Source organism: Pezoporus occidentalis, unplaced genomic scaffold (genome assembly GCF_034315485.1).
Source record: "Pezoporus occidentalis ecotype Australia unplaced genomic scaffold, CSIRO_AGI_Poc_V1 ctg67, whole genome shotgun sequence".
NCBI lineage: Eukaryota > Metazoa > Chordata > Aves > Psittaciformes > Psittacidae > Pezoporus > Pezoporus occidentalis.
The window spans coordinates 2,097,198-2,112,128 of record NW_026916019.1 but is presented as its reverse complement, the minus strand read 5'-3'; the positions used below and the strand labels follow the sequence as shown (position 1 = coordinate 2,112,128).

At 42.1% G+C, this 14,931-nt stretch overlaps 1 long non-coding RNA gene across 1 annotated transcript in view; it reads right to left on the bottom strand.

Annotated features, from left to right (window-relative positions):
* The window catches only part of LOC134175173 (uncharacterized), a 34,695-nt gene extending 21,145 nt beyond the window's left edge, over nucleotides 1-13,550 (bottom strand). Inside the window, exon 1 of the long non-coding RNA XR_009968909.1 lies at nucleotides 12,930-13,550. This is a non-coding gene — a long non-coding RNA (uncharacterized LOC134175173). The remainder of the gene's footprint in view (nucleotides 1-12,929) is intronic.
* Between the last annotated feature and the right edge of the window lie 1,381 nt (nucleotides 13,551-14,931).

Here is a 14,931-nt window from a genome sequence, read left to right as displayed (position 1 = left end):
GTAATTTTATTCTGATGTCTTAGTCCCATATTGTCATTTGTACTTTTGCCCCTAGGATTAACATTGGAATCTGCATTGAAAGTAGAGAGAAGGTATTTATGTAGGATTTGAGACATACCTAAATGATGTTTGATCACAATGGCATTATCACAGCATAGTTGTCTCTTCTTTCCAATTCTCTTTCATTCATAAGGCTGAAAGACCTTTTAATCTTTATGCAATTTCCTCTGCAAGGTCTAAATCACCTTGATATCTAGCAACATTGATTCTGTCTTTCCCTTCTTGATTGCTCAATCTTGGAGAATTTCCTGAATAATAAAAGTTATGTCCATATATACAAATGTAGCTATAAGGCCTCTTTCAGCACCCTGGCTTTATTTATCATACCTAATTTGTAGAGGATTTATATTAGTCTGTATGTGTTCTCTACAGGCTTGATCCAACTTCTGTTCATGTCAGTGGCACTTTTGTGATAAACCTTAATGGTAGTGGGATTTAGCCCAAAGCTGGTGTATTTAAGTCAGTTTTAATCTGAAGAGCCTGTAATAAAACCAATGACTTTGATCTTCTTTCCTGGGAGTCAGAGACTTCAATTTTTTTTTTACTCTTAAGTAACTGCATGCTAGGTGGATGACTGTGAGGACAATCCTCTTCTGCAGAAGTTGTTCCTTATGTTTAGAACAGTGTGGTGGACTTTGGGCTAAGAAGGACGTTATTTTTGTAAGAGGCAAAACTGGCAACATGTTACATAGAAACCTACCTATAAAAATAATGATCTATTTCTATTAAGGTCCAATAATAATACGTGTTTATATATATACATATATGGGGCTGTATTATTGACTGAAGATAATTTTTTTTTTTTTTTCTAACAGTACAGTAAAGGAGCACTTACCCTCTTCATCCCCACTGGACTCTTTCTTGGGCTGAATCTTGATGTTTTTTATAACTGGGCTACTCAAGTAGTAGTTATGATGGGATCTTTCCCTGATATACTCATCTATCCAGTAAGAATTGAATGTAGATCACCAAATGAGTTACCAAGTGCTAACAACTTTCAGGTGCTATCAGCACTGGCTTGATATGAACTGGTGAGCTAGAGGTGAGGGAATAACCTACTGACTATTCTTTTGAGCCATATATTCACCAGCAGCAATTTAACAAAATTTCCAGAAAGCTCATCTATTACAATCACAAATCAGGTGGTCAACAACATCCAACATCAGTGTTTTAATCTTAATCTACCTTTGCTTCTCCTCTTGTTTTCCCTTTCCCCTCTGCCCCTGACACATACAAACACAGAGACTTTTCCCTTTTATAAATACAATGGATGTTGTTGTCAGTTCAGATAAGAGCAAATGCCAGATAGGATGGCAATATTTTCAGTCCTGGCAAATGCAATCATAAGTTCAGTTTATTAATATTGCAACAGTTGCACTAAATGAGATCACTTGGATAACAAAACATTTATCAACAAAACGCTGCCACCTACTGAAGTTTTGCAAACAGCCCAGATGATTGGATAAGATCACAAATTCACTCTGTCACAAGCTTATGGTCTTTGCTGAAATCATTCTTAGGGAAAGAAAAAAAAAAGCAAGAATGATAACCAGCAGAACAAGACAAGACGTGTCTTTCACGCAGTCTGTTCAGCAAGTGTCAGGGTAAATCCTGGAAAGCAACCTCCAAAGAGAAGAGGAGGTTTGGCTCTTTGTGCTCAGCATGTCATGGAGTTTTCAAGCACAGTGGCTAGTGGACTTTTCCTACCAACTGTTTTAGCTGGCAACAGCCCATTATAAACTTCCAGTTTCCTTATGCTGATCTTCAAAACTTCTCCTAGACCATAGTAAACTGATACTAAAACTTGACAGCTTTTTGGGTTGCATCACCCCAGGTTATAAAGGTAAATTCGTAAATAAATTGCAGTCTGAATGATTGCAAGAAATCTTGTGCATTTTCTGTTGCAAGATCTCAACCAACTAAAAATATTCATTATTTCAGTATAATTCCACCAGGCATGCCCATGAAACAAAGATAAGTCCTGCATACCATACATAGGAGATCTTTACCTACCCATGCTTCACTGCTTTTGTGTGAATCAATAAAATGATTAGATATACAAGGGCTGACAAGGTTTTGGATTGAAATCATTATGCCCATTTGAAATTGCAGACAACACTTCTAGAATGCCATAACCTAAGCTGGCTTTTAGGTAAGAATGTGGATCTCATTTCCAGTCTTCAGAGAACTGCTTTGGGGGTTTAGCTCTTAGTTATTGGTAGAATTATTTAAATAAAATGCAAACAAAATTATTCATGGTGCAACTAACTTTGTACCCTATGAGTAGAAAGGATTATTTATGTTAATGAAGAAAGCAAACTCAGAGTCAAGACAGCATACTTAGGAATAACAATCTCATTGCTATTATTTCATGTAATAGGTGACCTGTCTTTTCCTTATTCAGTTTCTTATTTGCAATAATAGCAAAATTAATACTTACCCCCACAACATCCTTGGATGTTAAAGTTATGGACACTTAGGATATGAAAAAGTGACTGCATTTTAAGACTGGAGAACAACAGAGGATTTAAACATGTGAATAACTTTAAGCATGGAAGTAATTCTGTTGAAATAAACAGGACTACTCAAACATTTCTGATTTTGCATGTGCTTCTGTGCTCTACTAGCTTAGGGGCTAAGAACGGATATGCTTGTTTAATACAGTGTTTATCTACTATGCCTACATTCAGCATTACTGATTCCTTTCATCAGACAGAGACAAGGAGTTCTCCATTTTTCTAGCCTCCTTCTGGGCCAGTTTCAAACTTTGTTGTGCCTTCCCATGCATTTGCATTTTACATCTGATGTAGAAAATAGTAGCTATGAAACCAAACTCTGAGTCCTGAGGGAGTAAAGCAGAAGACTTGAAAGGAAACACTCAGAGGTTTGTCTAGATTAGGGAACACAATCAATATTAGGCTAGGGCTGGCTCTTCCTAACCTAATTTTGGACCTTTTTGCACTGGGAAGCAGGATCTTCTTTCTGCTTTGGATTTAGCTGTTTGCAATCACCCTTGGGTTCCCCTTCATGACTGTGACCACAAGTACTGACTAACCCTGGCCTCATTCTCTCTTCCCAATGCTGGAATTGTCCTTACTGCTGTGATGCCATATTTATATAGTGCAGGATATGAATATATACTCACTACTGTTCTGGAAAACCCTAACTAGTGAGAAGGCAGACCCAGAGTCTTTAGATGGCCACTATGCTTAACTCTTTTGCAGTAAAATCTGTAATATCTTTTAGACTTCAGTGGGGTTTTAAACCTGAATTGTTTAAGTTGGATTAGTTACACTACCATACCTGTTACGTGCATCCGGTGTCAGCTCCACCGCCTTCTCTGAAGTGCAAGCAGGGTAAAAACCTAAATCCACGATAGGCTACCTGGAGCTGACATTGCCAGATATAAGACACGTTTAGCTGACATTGCCAGAAACAAGACTAGTTCAGGTAGGCTTGGGCTTTAAGATGTGCTTTGCTGCAGCTGTTCTTCAACGCAAAAGAACTTCAAAGGTTTTTGACTCCACTCAGGGACACTGAACCCAACACATCTGCTAGCTCCTATGGAGATGAAGGAGTGCGTTTAATGCACACCATTACCCTAACCAGTGTGCAGGTGCAATTTCTGGCTGGAGCTCTTCACATTGGCTTGTCTGTATTTTTTTTTTTTTATCAGGATTCATGGTTATTTCTAAGCTCAGAGATCCTGGCCTGTCTCTCAGTGACACCATTCCTCTAATAGCATCTGCAGGTTGCTTCTTCCCTGGCACCATGGTGGCAGCTGTTGGCTTTCCAGCATCAGGTTATTAGGGCAGGCTTCCCCAAGCCATGGTCTCAAGTGCAAAGCCAGTGTAAACAGTACACACTGAGATTTACCTACATTAGCTAATAAAGTAAGATTACTGGCTACTAAGGTATACACCAACCTTGGTTTAAATTTTCTTTCACCTTTGTAAACTCCCAGTCTAGAGTAAAGCTTTGAGAGACTGGGGACAGGTTACCTCTTAGAGGGTCTCTGGGCTAATACGGAATATACAGACAGAGCAGAAAGGCCAACAAACACAGGCAATGGCCAATGCACATAGGCCAGAGCCTCACTTCAGACGGAGAAAAGCACTGGTGCATGGAAGTAGAAGTGAAGGGCTTTGGTGGCCTGGAACTTTCTCAGGTTGCTTCAGCTCTGCCTGAGCTGCTCTGGAAAAAGGGTGGTGACTCCTTGCATGGGAGGATGAGGTGCTGGCTGGAAGGAAAGAGCTGCCAATTGATGGCTCCCTATGTCTGAATGGTTGACCTGTGATTTCACAGGCATCTGAAGTGTTTTCTGGTTAAAGGGTATCAGAAAAGGAGGAGGATGTGTTGATTTTTGACAGCTGTCTCTTTCTGTATCATGTCTCTTGATGCATACTATACCTTGCTGTACACATTACTGAACAGCATGCTGTGAGAAGGCACTCTTTTGTGATGGAAAATGGCCCAGAGAAGAGCCAAGAAAATACAGGCTTCTGAAAGAATCTGTTTGTAAAGCTAATTATTCCCTGATTTAGGGCTAAAGTCCCACTCCAACGCTGAAGGCACACTTACCCAGCCCAAGGCAGAGCCATATGAGCTGCTGTGTTGGTCGGGCTTTCCAGCCAGGCTGCTCATTCCTTGAGTGAAACACAGCTTACAGAGACTGCTCCCTCAGTAGGGGCTCCAGGTTGACATGTAGGCCTACCCTGAGGTACATATGCCCACAAATAAGTCTGGAGGCAAACAGACAAGAGTGTGTGTAGATAGGTTTTCATGTGCAGCATGAAGATAGGTGGGTTTCACCTTTGTAGACTTGTGTCTGCTGTAAGTCAGGATTGGATGCCAGGGAGAGCTTGACAAATCATTTTGTGCTGGAGTCTGGGGAAACACCAGGGTGAGGAAATGAGCTCCTACAGCCTGGAGCAAGAGAAGTTTGCCATGCTGTTAGCAGAAGCTGTGGCTCTCACACATAATTTTCAGCCTTTCTTTGATCACTACTTTGCTTTTCTCCACTGGTAGGGTGGAGGAAGCAATCTTTGGAGCTCCTCGCTGGATGGCACTGTCCTGTTTGGGTGGTGACAAGATAAATGCCTATGTAAGCTGCCACCTTTCAGTTTGGAGAATATCGCTGCATTAGTTATTACTACAGCAGCTGCTCTGATATCCTGGACATGCAGGCACAGGCATAGTCTGGAGTAACAGCTATCACCTGTGGCCTGTTCAGGCTGCCATGAATATTCCTCATACTACACTTGTTTCTAACTTACGGGATTTATGCATTCTGTAAATGAACATCTCTAGTATGTTGCTATTAATCTGGACACAAAGTCCTGCAAAATTGTTTAAACAGCCCGTCCAGCTATAAACACACTCAGAAACTGCCTACTTGGTATCTCGTCTGCCTGCCTCCCTCTCTCCCGTCTTGTTTTGCTTTTAAGGGTACACACGAGAACTTCCGAAAATGTCTGTAAATGCTAACTCAAACTGAACTTCTTTAAAAAGCAACAAACCCCTCTTACTCTATGATCTATTGCAGACAAAGGAAATAATCATCATCTACCGTAAATTTTAAGATAAACTACAAGCCATGGACATGACTTTTTCACTTCTCATGTGTTTTTAAGATACTTTTAGAATAAGCATAAATCATCTCCAACTGTAATACCTACACATACTTTTTAGCTAATGCTTTGATCATGTTACTTAAAATTTCATTTTATTTACCATCAACAAAATGAAAAACATTCTCATTTCTTTCTGAATGGAGAATAACAGCAAACATGGATACTGATAATCAAAAGCCATTACAGGCAAAATGTATACCTCATTTGTGGAATCACATTACACCACTGTAAGTTAATTTCACATTTTCCCTAGAAAGAATAACCAACATTAGCCTGATCCACACAATTGATTCAGTGTCACTTTGCAAGAAAGTCATAGATACCTTCCTGCAGACTGTACTGTTTCTGTTCATTCAGATAGTTAATTCATAGCAGGTCAAGCCTCTGTCCTGCCAAGAACGTATGAAATGTCCTAACCTTAGGGTAAAGCTGTTCCTCTGTGAGTACAAATTTCTACGTTTGGAAGGGAGCAGTGCAGTGCAACGGGAGGAAGGGAAGCTGGGACCTGGCTTGCAAATTTGTGACTGAGGTGCCCCAGCATTTATAATGCAAGTCAATGAGTGTTTAGGAATGGCTGAACAAAGTTAGCCAGTTTGGCAACCTGTGGGGAGGTAGAGCTGCTATTCTGCCCTTTTCCTCAGAGAACACAGCAGTGCCCACCTTGCTGTTAGAGGAGGCAGGGAGTTGACTGCAAAAGCTCTGCCTGGAGCAAATCAATGTAGCACCACTGGCACAACATTGATTTGCATTGACCATCACGAGATTATCCTATGCATAGGCTTGTGCAAGTACCAGTTGATAATCCAAACCTTTCAGCTGCATTTCCTGTCTCTTCTCACTACAGATGTTTCAACTTAACTATACCAACATTTATATTACTTCAGCGAGGCTTTTTTATTTAGATGAAGTCCAGTTTTTTCCACTTGGCCCCAGATGTTTTTGTTCCCATTTCATGAAGCCAGTGCCTAAGTAATCTGTAAGCCAGCACTGTAGCTTCCCTGCTCTTTGGCATGTGTTTAGAAGTCACACTACACAGATTTAATGCTGGTGGATGGTAGAGAGATTAAATTTTCAAGTGCCAACTCCTCACATCAGGTTGACATAACTCGCACTGTTGCTGAATTTACTCGAGTCCTTTATTATGGGTGTGGGGAGAGATGGCTGAGGGGATTTTGAAAGAAATGGTTTCTTTATGACAGCAAATAAGGAAATACATGTTTTAAACAATAAATTCTCTATTCTGAAAGGTCTGGCATTGTGCTTTGTGTGCTGTCTGCCCTGTCTGAAAAGTACATAACTATGAGTGTAAACTATGTATGCATGTGTGTATTTGTGGTTTTATTATAAGCAGCTCAGAGTGATGCCTGGGAAAGCTGAACACCAGTGGAATCTGCTGGCTGGAAATAATGTTCATGAACTTTCTTGTTGGTGAGTTAGTAAGCCACAAAAGTATCAGGACCTCATTAATGTGGCATTCTCAGACTGTGGTTCATGAAGACAGGGAGAATGATGTGCACTTCTGTAAACGTGCTCCCTTCTAAAAAAAACGGCTCATGGGATGGGACTAGCCTTGTAACAGCTCAGTTCACCATTTCTTGGGGACAACTAGAGGGTTTCAACTGGATTTCATACTAGAAGCTTAAGTGACAAAGATCCCAGCAACCTTACCCTCCATCCTCTGCCTTCCCCTGCTAACAACTCACTGCTGCACCAGGGATAGATGATTAAAATTGTGGAGCGCCTCTGGTTCCCACCAGGAATACTGTACTTAGCCAGAGCCCATGATGTAGGGCTTTGACTGAGGCAAGTCTGGGTTCATAACTTGCAGATACTGTATGCATGCATGAATAGATGATGCAACTCCTGCTATACCATTTTCAGTATTTGTAAACAATGAAATATAATGCATGTCTACCCTGACCCTTCATTAATCGAGGAAAAACAACACTGGAGGAAGCATCAGGGACCTAGTTCTGCTTTCCAACACATATACACCTTAACCCTCATTAATTTGAGGTGGAGTTGTGGCTGTATCCTGAGGGGGTCATTGCATCCTACATCAGGTACAAGGGTTGGAAAAAGGGAAAATAATCGGCCTGATACTGGTCATTTGGACAATGTGTATTTGATGTGTCAGAGTCGTTCCAACCTTCCAGTTACCAGATGTCCGTAAAAATTCATAGCAGGCTATTAAATTTAGCAGATCCTGTCTTAATTAGATTAGCTTCTGCTCAGCATGACAGCAGAGTATTTCACTGATGGAGGATTTATAAAGATTTCTGGTGGGAATTCTTTATGGAAGATGTAGTCTTTTATCCAGTGGGATTTACAAATGGAGGAGGGAGGGGGGGAAGGGAGGAGAGGAAGCCCTGATAAGGACACACAAACATTGTCATGGCATGTTAAAACATAAATGGGTGCTTTTATTTTATGGATATTCCCTTTTTATTTCTCCTTCACACTACGGAGAGGTGGTGAGAGTGTTTCTTGTGTCCTTGCATTATCAGGCACAGCTAACATAATGGCATACGGGTGGTGGAAAACTACAAGCAAATTCTAGTTGTCAAATTTCCTCCTAAAAGTAGCACCAAAGGAGTACTCAATGTTCAGTTGTCTGTCAGGTCATGAGTTATTTTTTCACCTACAGGAAACCGAACTGTACAGTTTATCTTGGGCTGGTTTTATGTACTGCAATCCAGCATCTATCCATCCATTGCCCTTCTTTCTTTAAGGTCACTGCAAAGAAAAGAACCCAAAACCAAACCAACAAACCCACTTTCTTATTATTTCTGCCTCTGCCCCAGTGCCAACGATTTTCTGGTTTTCTCTGCACAGGCTTTTATAGAAGATATATACCGTTAATGGTGACACCGGTGTCAGTAATAGAACGTGAGCAGCAGCAATGCCTGTGTTCTATTCCCAACGTGTAGATAACTTCATAAAGAAAAAATGGTGGGTGGAGGGGAGGGCAGATCTGGATAATTTTTCTTGTCATTTGATTCACCATTGAAAAGGTCACTCCCTGTAAGAAGAGACAGTCTTCCCTCTGAGATGTCTAGGGGAGGAGCAGAAATGGCAGAGCCAAAATGGGGGGGACTCCTTGACACTGTGTGGCTTTTGTGAGGTAGCAGAGCAGCTCTTCTGAGCACAAGAGTGTGCAACACCCAGAGTATGTATGCTGGTGGCTGATAAAAACAGAAAGGGACCATCCTTTGCTCCCGCCACGGGCTGATAGCATTCACATCATACACCGTTTGTTACTAGGCAACTGATTAAATATACGTGCCGGTCCTTCAAGCAGTGCTTGCAATTAATTAACCAAACCATTTTCATTTTGACTGACTTCCGCCCTCCCCTCCCCACCACCAAACACCTTCCCAAATGCTGACAGCTCACAAAAGTGAGAGTGATTTGATGATCCTCCCGACCTGTGTTGAAACAAAATAAAGAATGGACCTCTTTGCATAGTGGATGTGGTCTACATCCGGGCAGTAGACACCTCTGAGTATCCCTGCTGGGTCTAGATAGCAGCTGGCACACACAACAGACATTTTGCTTTGCCTTGCCAGGGCCAATGTAAACTGAACTATGAAAACCGCAGGGCAAAGTCCAAAAGTTCTCCTGGCAAATCTGTATGAAGTGCAGGTGTACTGAAGGATGGAGGATGGGTCTTCTTTCTTGGTTTTAAAACCAGGATTTCTCACCCCTGAAGTACTCATTCTAAATTTAAAACCAGTATGGAGCATGTTTGTGTGGGTACAGATATAGATACATATATATTGTGATAAATGTAAACACTTATACAGCTACTAACATATATGTGAGAGGTGTTAATGTTCAGGTATCACCAACTCTAAGTGCACACTGCTTTTTGCTAGCTGTTACGCTGGGAACTCAAACCAGGCAGTCGGTGCTCTGCTCAGCTCACAGTCTAAATAGCAGTGACAGGCAAGTAGAAGAAGGGATCTAGACATCAAAGGTTGTTCGAGGTCATGCAGGGGTCAAGAGCAGGGCTGGGAATAAAAAATGGCTTTTGTTTTGATATCAGATTTTATAATAAAAAAATCTGTGAGTCATCTCACCCCAAATCCTCCCTCTAATTTTGTAATACAGTTGTCATATTAAACTTGTATGAAATTGACTGGAATTACACATGGAAAATGGGTAACTACAAGGATCCTGGAAGATCTGACTGTTCCTATTACACTTGATCAAATGCAACTGTCAGCTGCTTTGGCAGAGATCACCTTTGATGATTAAAAGGAGAGGACTACATTACAAGAGGGTTTGAGCACGAAACCACTCGCTGCAATCCACAATTAAACAGGAGAAGCTATTGTTCTGTTTCTGAGTGGGAACAGAGTTACAAATTTATTGGAGTTCACAGGCTTGCTGCAGAGCTTGTCTTTAACAAAATTGTAGCCCCATTCTGTATCAGAGCTTCCTACCCTGCTCAAAACCTCGAGTGCATTAAAGAAGCAATTTAGGCTTTATTTGAAGGGGGAAAAATAGAATGTCGAGTTGGGTTTCTTTCTTCCTTGCTCCCACTGTCTTTCTGCTGGGGAGGGAGGGATTTGAATCAGCAGATTCTCAATGGCACTGTCGCCTATCGGAGCTGGTACAGAATCACTAGAAACGGGTAAGAAGCAAATAATGAAGCACTGACTGACAATTTGAGTGTTTTTTTTAACACACTGGCCAGCAGCTGATTTGGTGTGAACCATCTGTGGAGCCACACTGCTTTACATCGCCTGTGCCTTTGAGTCAGAACTGGAATGGTGCCTCTGAAAAAAGTGCTCTTTGGGCTTGTGACTCTTGAATGAGCTGAGGCCATTTTCCAGTCCTAATGGGACTAGGTTACCTTGGTCTGCTTTGGTTTGACTCCAGCCTGTCATATTTTGGCCCATACTCTGGTCTGAATAAAGAAGGGTTTGTGGCTTTTCACCAGCCTTGCATGAGCTGGGCAAGTCTGAAGCATGGCAAAAGCAGCCCCCCAGCTGCCATCCTGCCTGCCACACATGCTCACAGCCTCTGGTGATGACAACCATGCTGCAAAGAAGAAGTCACAGGCTGCCTCTTATGAGATACCAGATTAAAGCCCTCTTCTCCAAAGGTGCTGTCTGCTTTCAGCAGTCCCATTAGAGCCATGCACTCCTCCTCTTTAACTTTCACTGTGGCTTTGCTGACCTTCGAATGAGAAAAACATTAGTAAAGAGCAACTTTATGCCCTCATAAAGAGTTATGTGTTACTAGGCAGTAATGGAAGCACAAAACAATCCAGCCAAAAGATTTCAGCCTCCTGTTGCTGCTTTCTTTGATAGTGCTGCTACATCATTAAGCTACTTTCTGCTTGTCAAGGACTGGAAATCCCACCCAGCAGATACGAAGATTGTTCCCAGTGCCAGTACAGGCACTGCTCCTCAGCCCTCCTAATCTGCAGGGTGGAGGGAGAAAGTCAGAGAACACCTGTATTTCGTGCAGGTTTCTGCATGCTGCTCCTTTCCTCTTATCCCTGTAATGATTTATATTTAATTGACTTGTAATTATACTCACTTTTCTTTTTTTCCCCTTGTAGTTCATCTCGGTTGTTCCATACCCATATATGGTCTGTCACTAGCCTTGATTTTTTTCCACCACAATGAGGCAATAAATCCAATGGGGCTGGACAGGAAACCCAGCTTGCCAAGGAGAGACAGGATGAATATCTCCTAGAGACAGCCAGAGGTTTGAGTGCGTATTGTCCATACAGTGTATTTCAAGGAGTGCCCAGGGCAAGCCTGGAAAAACTTTTATGTCTGCAACAGTATTTTTTTTTTCCAGAAAAAACAGATTTTAAAAAAAGCCCACTGTGTATTTTTTGCTCTTTTTATGTGTGTGGAATCCATGATATATAGAAGATGACTCGTTTCAAAATTCCAGCTAGGGTCTCTTTTTTAGAGGCAGAAGATAATCACACAGAAATGCCTCCTTTAGAAAATGTGTGTTTGCTGTCACTGCTCTCTTCAGCTGACTCAACATGGATGTGTGTTTATTCCTCAAGTTGGAGATGGCTTCTATGATCTTACTGTTCCAAACACCTTCATTAAAAACACTGAGCAAGTTTTATGAATACTTTCCTGGGCTTTCAAGCATGTCTAGGCTCATTCATGTTTATGCTTCACTGCAAACACTGGTGAACATGCTGATCACACATTCCACCCTGCTGCTTTTTCCTGTAAATGCAGCAGAGAGACTGGGATATTGTATCAAAACTCAGATTAACTCAATAAAATGGTGATAGATGGCACAGTAATGGCACAGTAATGACACAGTGACTACTCTGCATGGTGTGTATGAAAATGCGCATTCCAGATCCATTATTAAGAGATTATTTCTGTAAGACTCCTATGCTATTTGCAGTCTAGGAAATCTACACCAGGCCTTGGAAAAATATTACTTGCAGTAAGAACATGATGCTGCTCAGGCACATCACTACCTTACTCAGCATGCAATGACACTAGATTGCATCTGGGCATACTGATGCAAAATCCCCATGCTTGAGAATGTATTTTGTATTTCAAACATTAAGGAGAGGTTACTTTTATTGCTGCTAGTGTAAGTGCAAGGAAAATACTAAGAAGCAGAATCCTTGAAGCCCTATTATAGCTGGCTAATCACTATGTCTCTCAAATTAAGCCATTTACTGACACAAGGGCTGGTTTGTGAATTTTAGGAAAAGAACTGGGTCTTTAGTTGTCAGTACATGGGCAAATTCCCAGATATACACAAGCCTGTGAGTACAGCATTACTTAACTGTGATCTCTTGCTTGCACACACATGCAGCCATGCTCCTTAAGGGTTTGCCAATGAAATGTAGCGCTGCATTATACAAGCGAGCTCTACAAGAATTAGCTTGGGGACTGGATCTAGTCTAACAGCAGTGGCAGGATACATTAGCTTGCATGCCTGAGTTAGCCTATCTGGCTACCACTGTGATCAGATAGCTTCTGATACTGAAGATAAGTCATAAGAGCCATCTTGTGTCTTTCAAGGTGACGCAGCGGACTGCAGCCCACTCCTCCTGCAGCCCCCACACAGCGCACTTTGCACACAGGCTATACATACTTGGCGTTCAAAATCTGGATTCTTCATGGAATGAACTGGCCCAGCTTTACAGTGGAAGTTAGTGACATAGCTACACTGATTTACATTGACAGACTCCCCGCCAAGATGTTTTGGTCTGTCATTTGTACTTACCATGCTCTACCAATCTGGGGGCTAGTCATACTCTTATTCCTTTTAATGGTGATTCTGCTGCAGTCATCTTTTTTTGCTTGTTGCAGTTAAGGCCAGGAGGCACTATTATGGTCTTCTAGCATGGTCTTGCAATGATTTTAGCTTTAAGGGATAATTTTGAATAGGACTGGAGAAGCAGCAGCAGTTTCTTTCCACTGCCAGCCGTCAAAGCTCAACCCCTCATTCTGCTTTCTCCATGTTTCAACCTGCAAAGTGTTATGCTAATTTTGCTTGCAGCTTCAAGTCAGCTGAATTTCCGGTTGGCTTCAACTTAAGCTGTTTTTATTTCAAATAAGGTAAATTACCACTTCAGTCCAGGGCTCAGTTTCCAAGCTTCCGTTCTGCCGCTTTTCAGACTTCACTTCCAGCAGCTCTGCATAATCCCTGCAGAAGGAATGTCCTCCGCTCCTCCTGTGCCAGGGACACGCTGCTCCGCTTGGCTGCTCCCAGGGTTGGGATCCTCCTCTTTCTCCTCCCTTTCCTCTTTGGACTTTTGGTCTGAAATCAACAGAAATTATTTTTCACCTTTATAGAAGAGACTTCTGCTAACAGCAGCTTGCCAATCCCTAGACCCTCCTCCCTTTTTCTCTCCAGACTTTGCACAACAGCTCACTGAAGAAATAGAAAGCATGCCTGTGACAGTTGTCTTCATTAATGGCTAACCACAATTATGCAGTACACCTGATGGGGCTGAAAGCTCCCTAGGTGACCAATGGTCCCCAGCTTGCCTTTTCTGAGGCTTAGGTGGTTTGTGAAAAATTTAGTAGTAAGAAGGCTGTGATGGTGTGGAGACATGGGGAGAAAGTAAAACCAGGAGCATTTGTGCAGGCAAACCTCATTTTGCCATGGGACCCAGCTGCATACTCAGTCTCCTCTAGCTATGAAGAGATAGGGGAGATCAACAGCTCTGAGACCTCCTGCCACCACAGCTCACTGTAGTACACTGCCTGTGTGTGTGTCAGCAACCATGCACTTTCAAATAAATTGGAGAGGTGAGCCATCTCTGCTATCATGCCTCAAAAACCTGAGACAGTCTCTCTCTGAAGGCATTACATCAAAATTAATAATCAAGATAGGTGAAGGAAAGGAAGAGACAATAAAGCACAGAATGGTGGGGTAACTTAATTGTGGTCACATAGCAGATCAAACCTGAGACATTAGTCTCCTTGATCCCACTAAGTGCCATGGTGCTGTGGAGCAGGTTAGCATATGCTCCAGCTTCAAAACCTTCAGGAAGCCAAATATGAACTAAGAAAACTGCATGAGCATAAAGGGATAGCATTTCTTTGCTTGCCTTGTGGAAAGCTGACATTTTCTGTACTGTGCATTGGCATTTCCTGTGATGTTGCCACAGGCACAGGACTCAGACTGCTCAGGAGCACATTAAATACTGCTTCATTGATGCAACTTTGGACATAAATCTGTTCTATGCATGTGGGATAGATAGGCAAAAAGTCATCTGACACAGATCATTAGAATCAGCAAAATATTACTGCGGTGCTTTGCAGAAACCTCCATTCAATACAGGTAACCCAACCCTCATTTCTCTGTGATTTATTCAAAAGTACACATTTTGGTGTTGTTTTACTCCCCTTTTATGAGACCTACATTTGGCTTGGTTCACCTTTTGAATGTGCAGCTGTTTCATTTAGGAACATAGGATAACTACTACTGTGGTGGGCTGACCCTGTCCAGCAGCCAGACTCCCACACAGCTGCCTACTCACCCTTGCCCCCCAAAACAGGATGGGGGAGAGAAGAGGAAAAACAAAACCCAGAAAACTTGTTTAACTGGTGAAGAGAAGAGGAAAGGAAAACCACAAGCAATCAACCACAGTTGATCCTACAAACAGAACAGCCAGTCTCCAAGCGCCGGCTGCTGCCCTGGAAGCCAAAAAAATCCTTCTTTCTCTACCCCTGTTTTCATTGCTGAGGATGACATTATATTTAGGCCAATTTAGGTC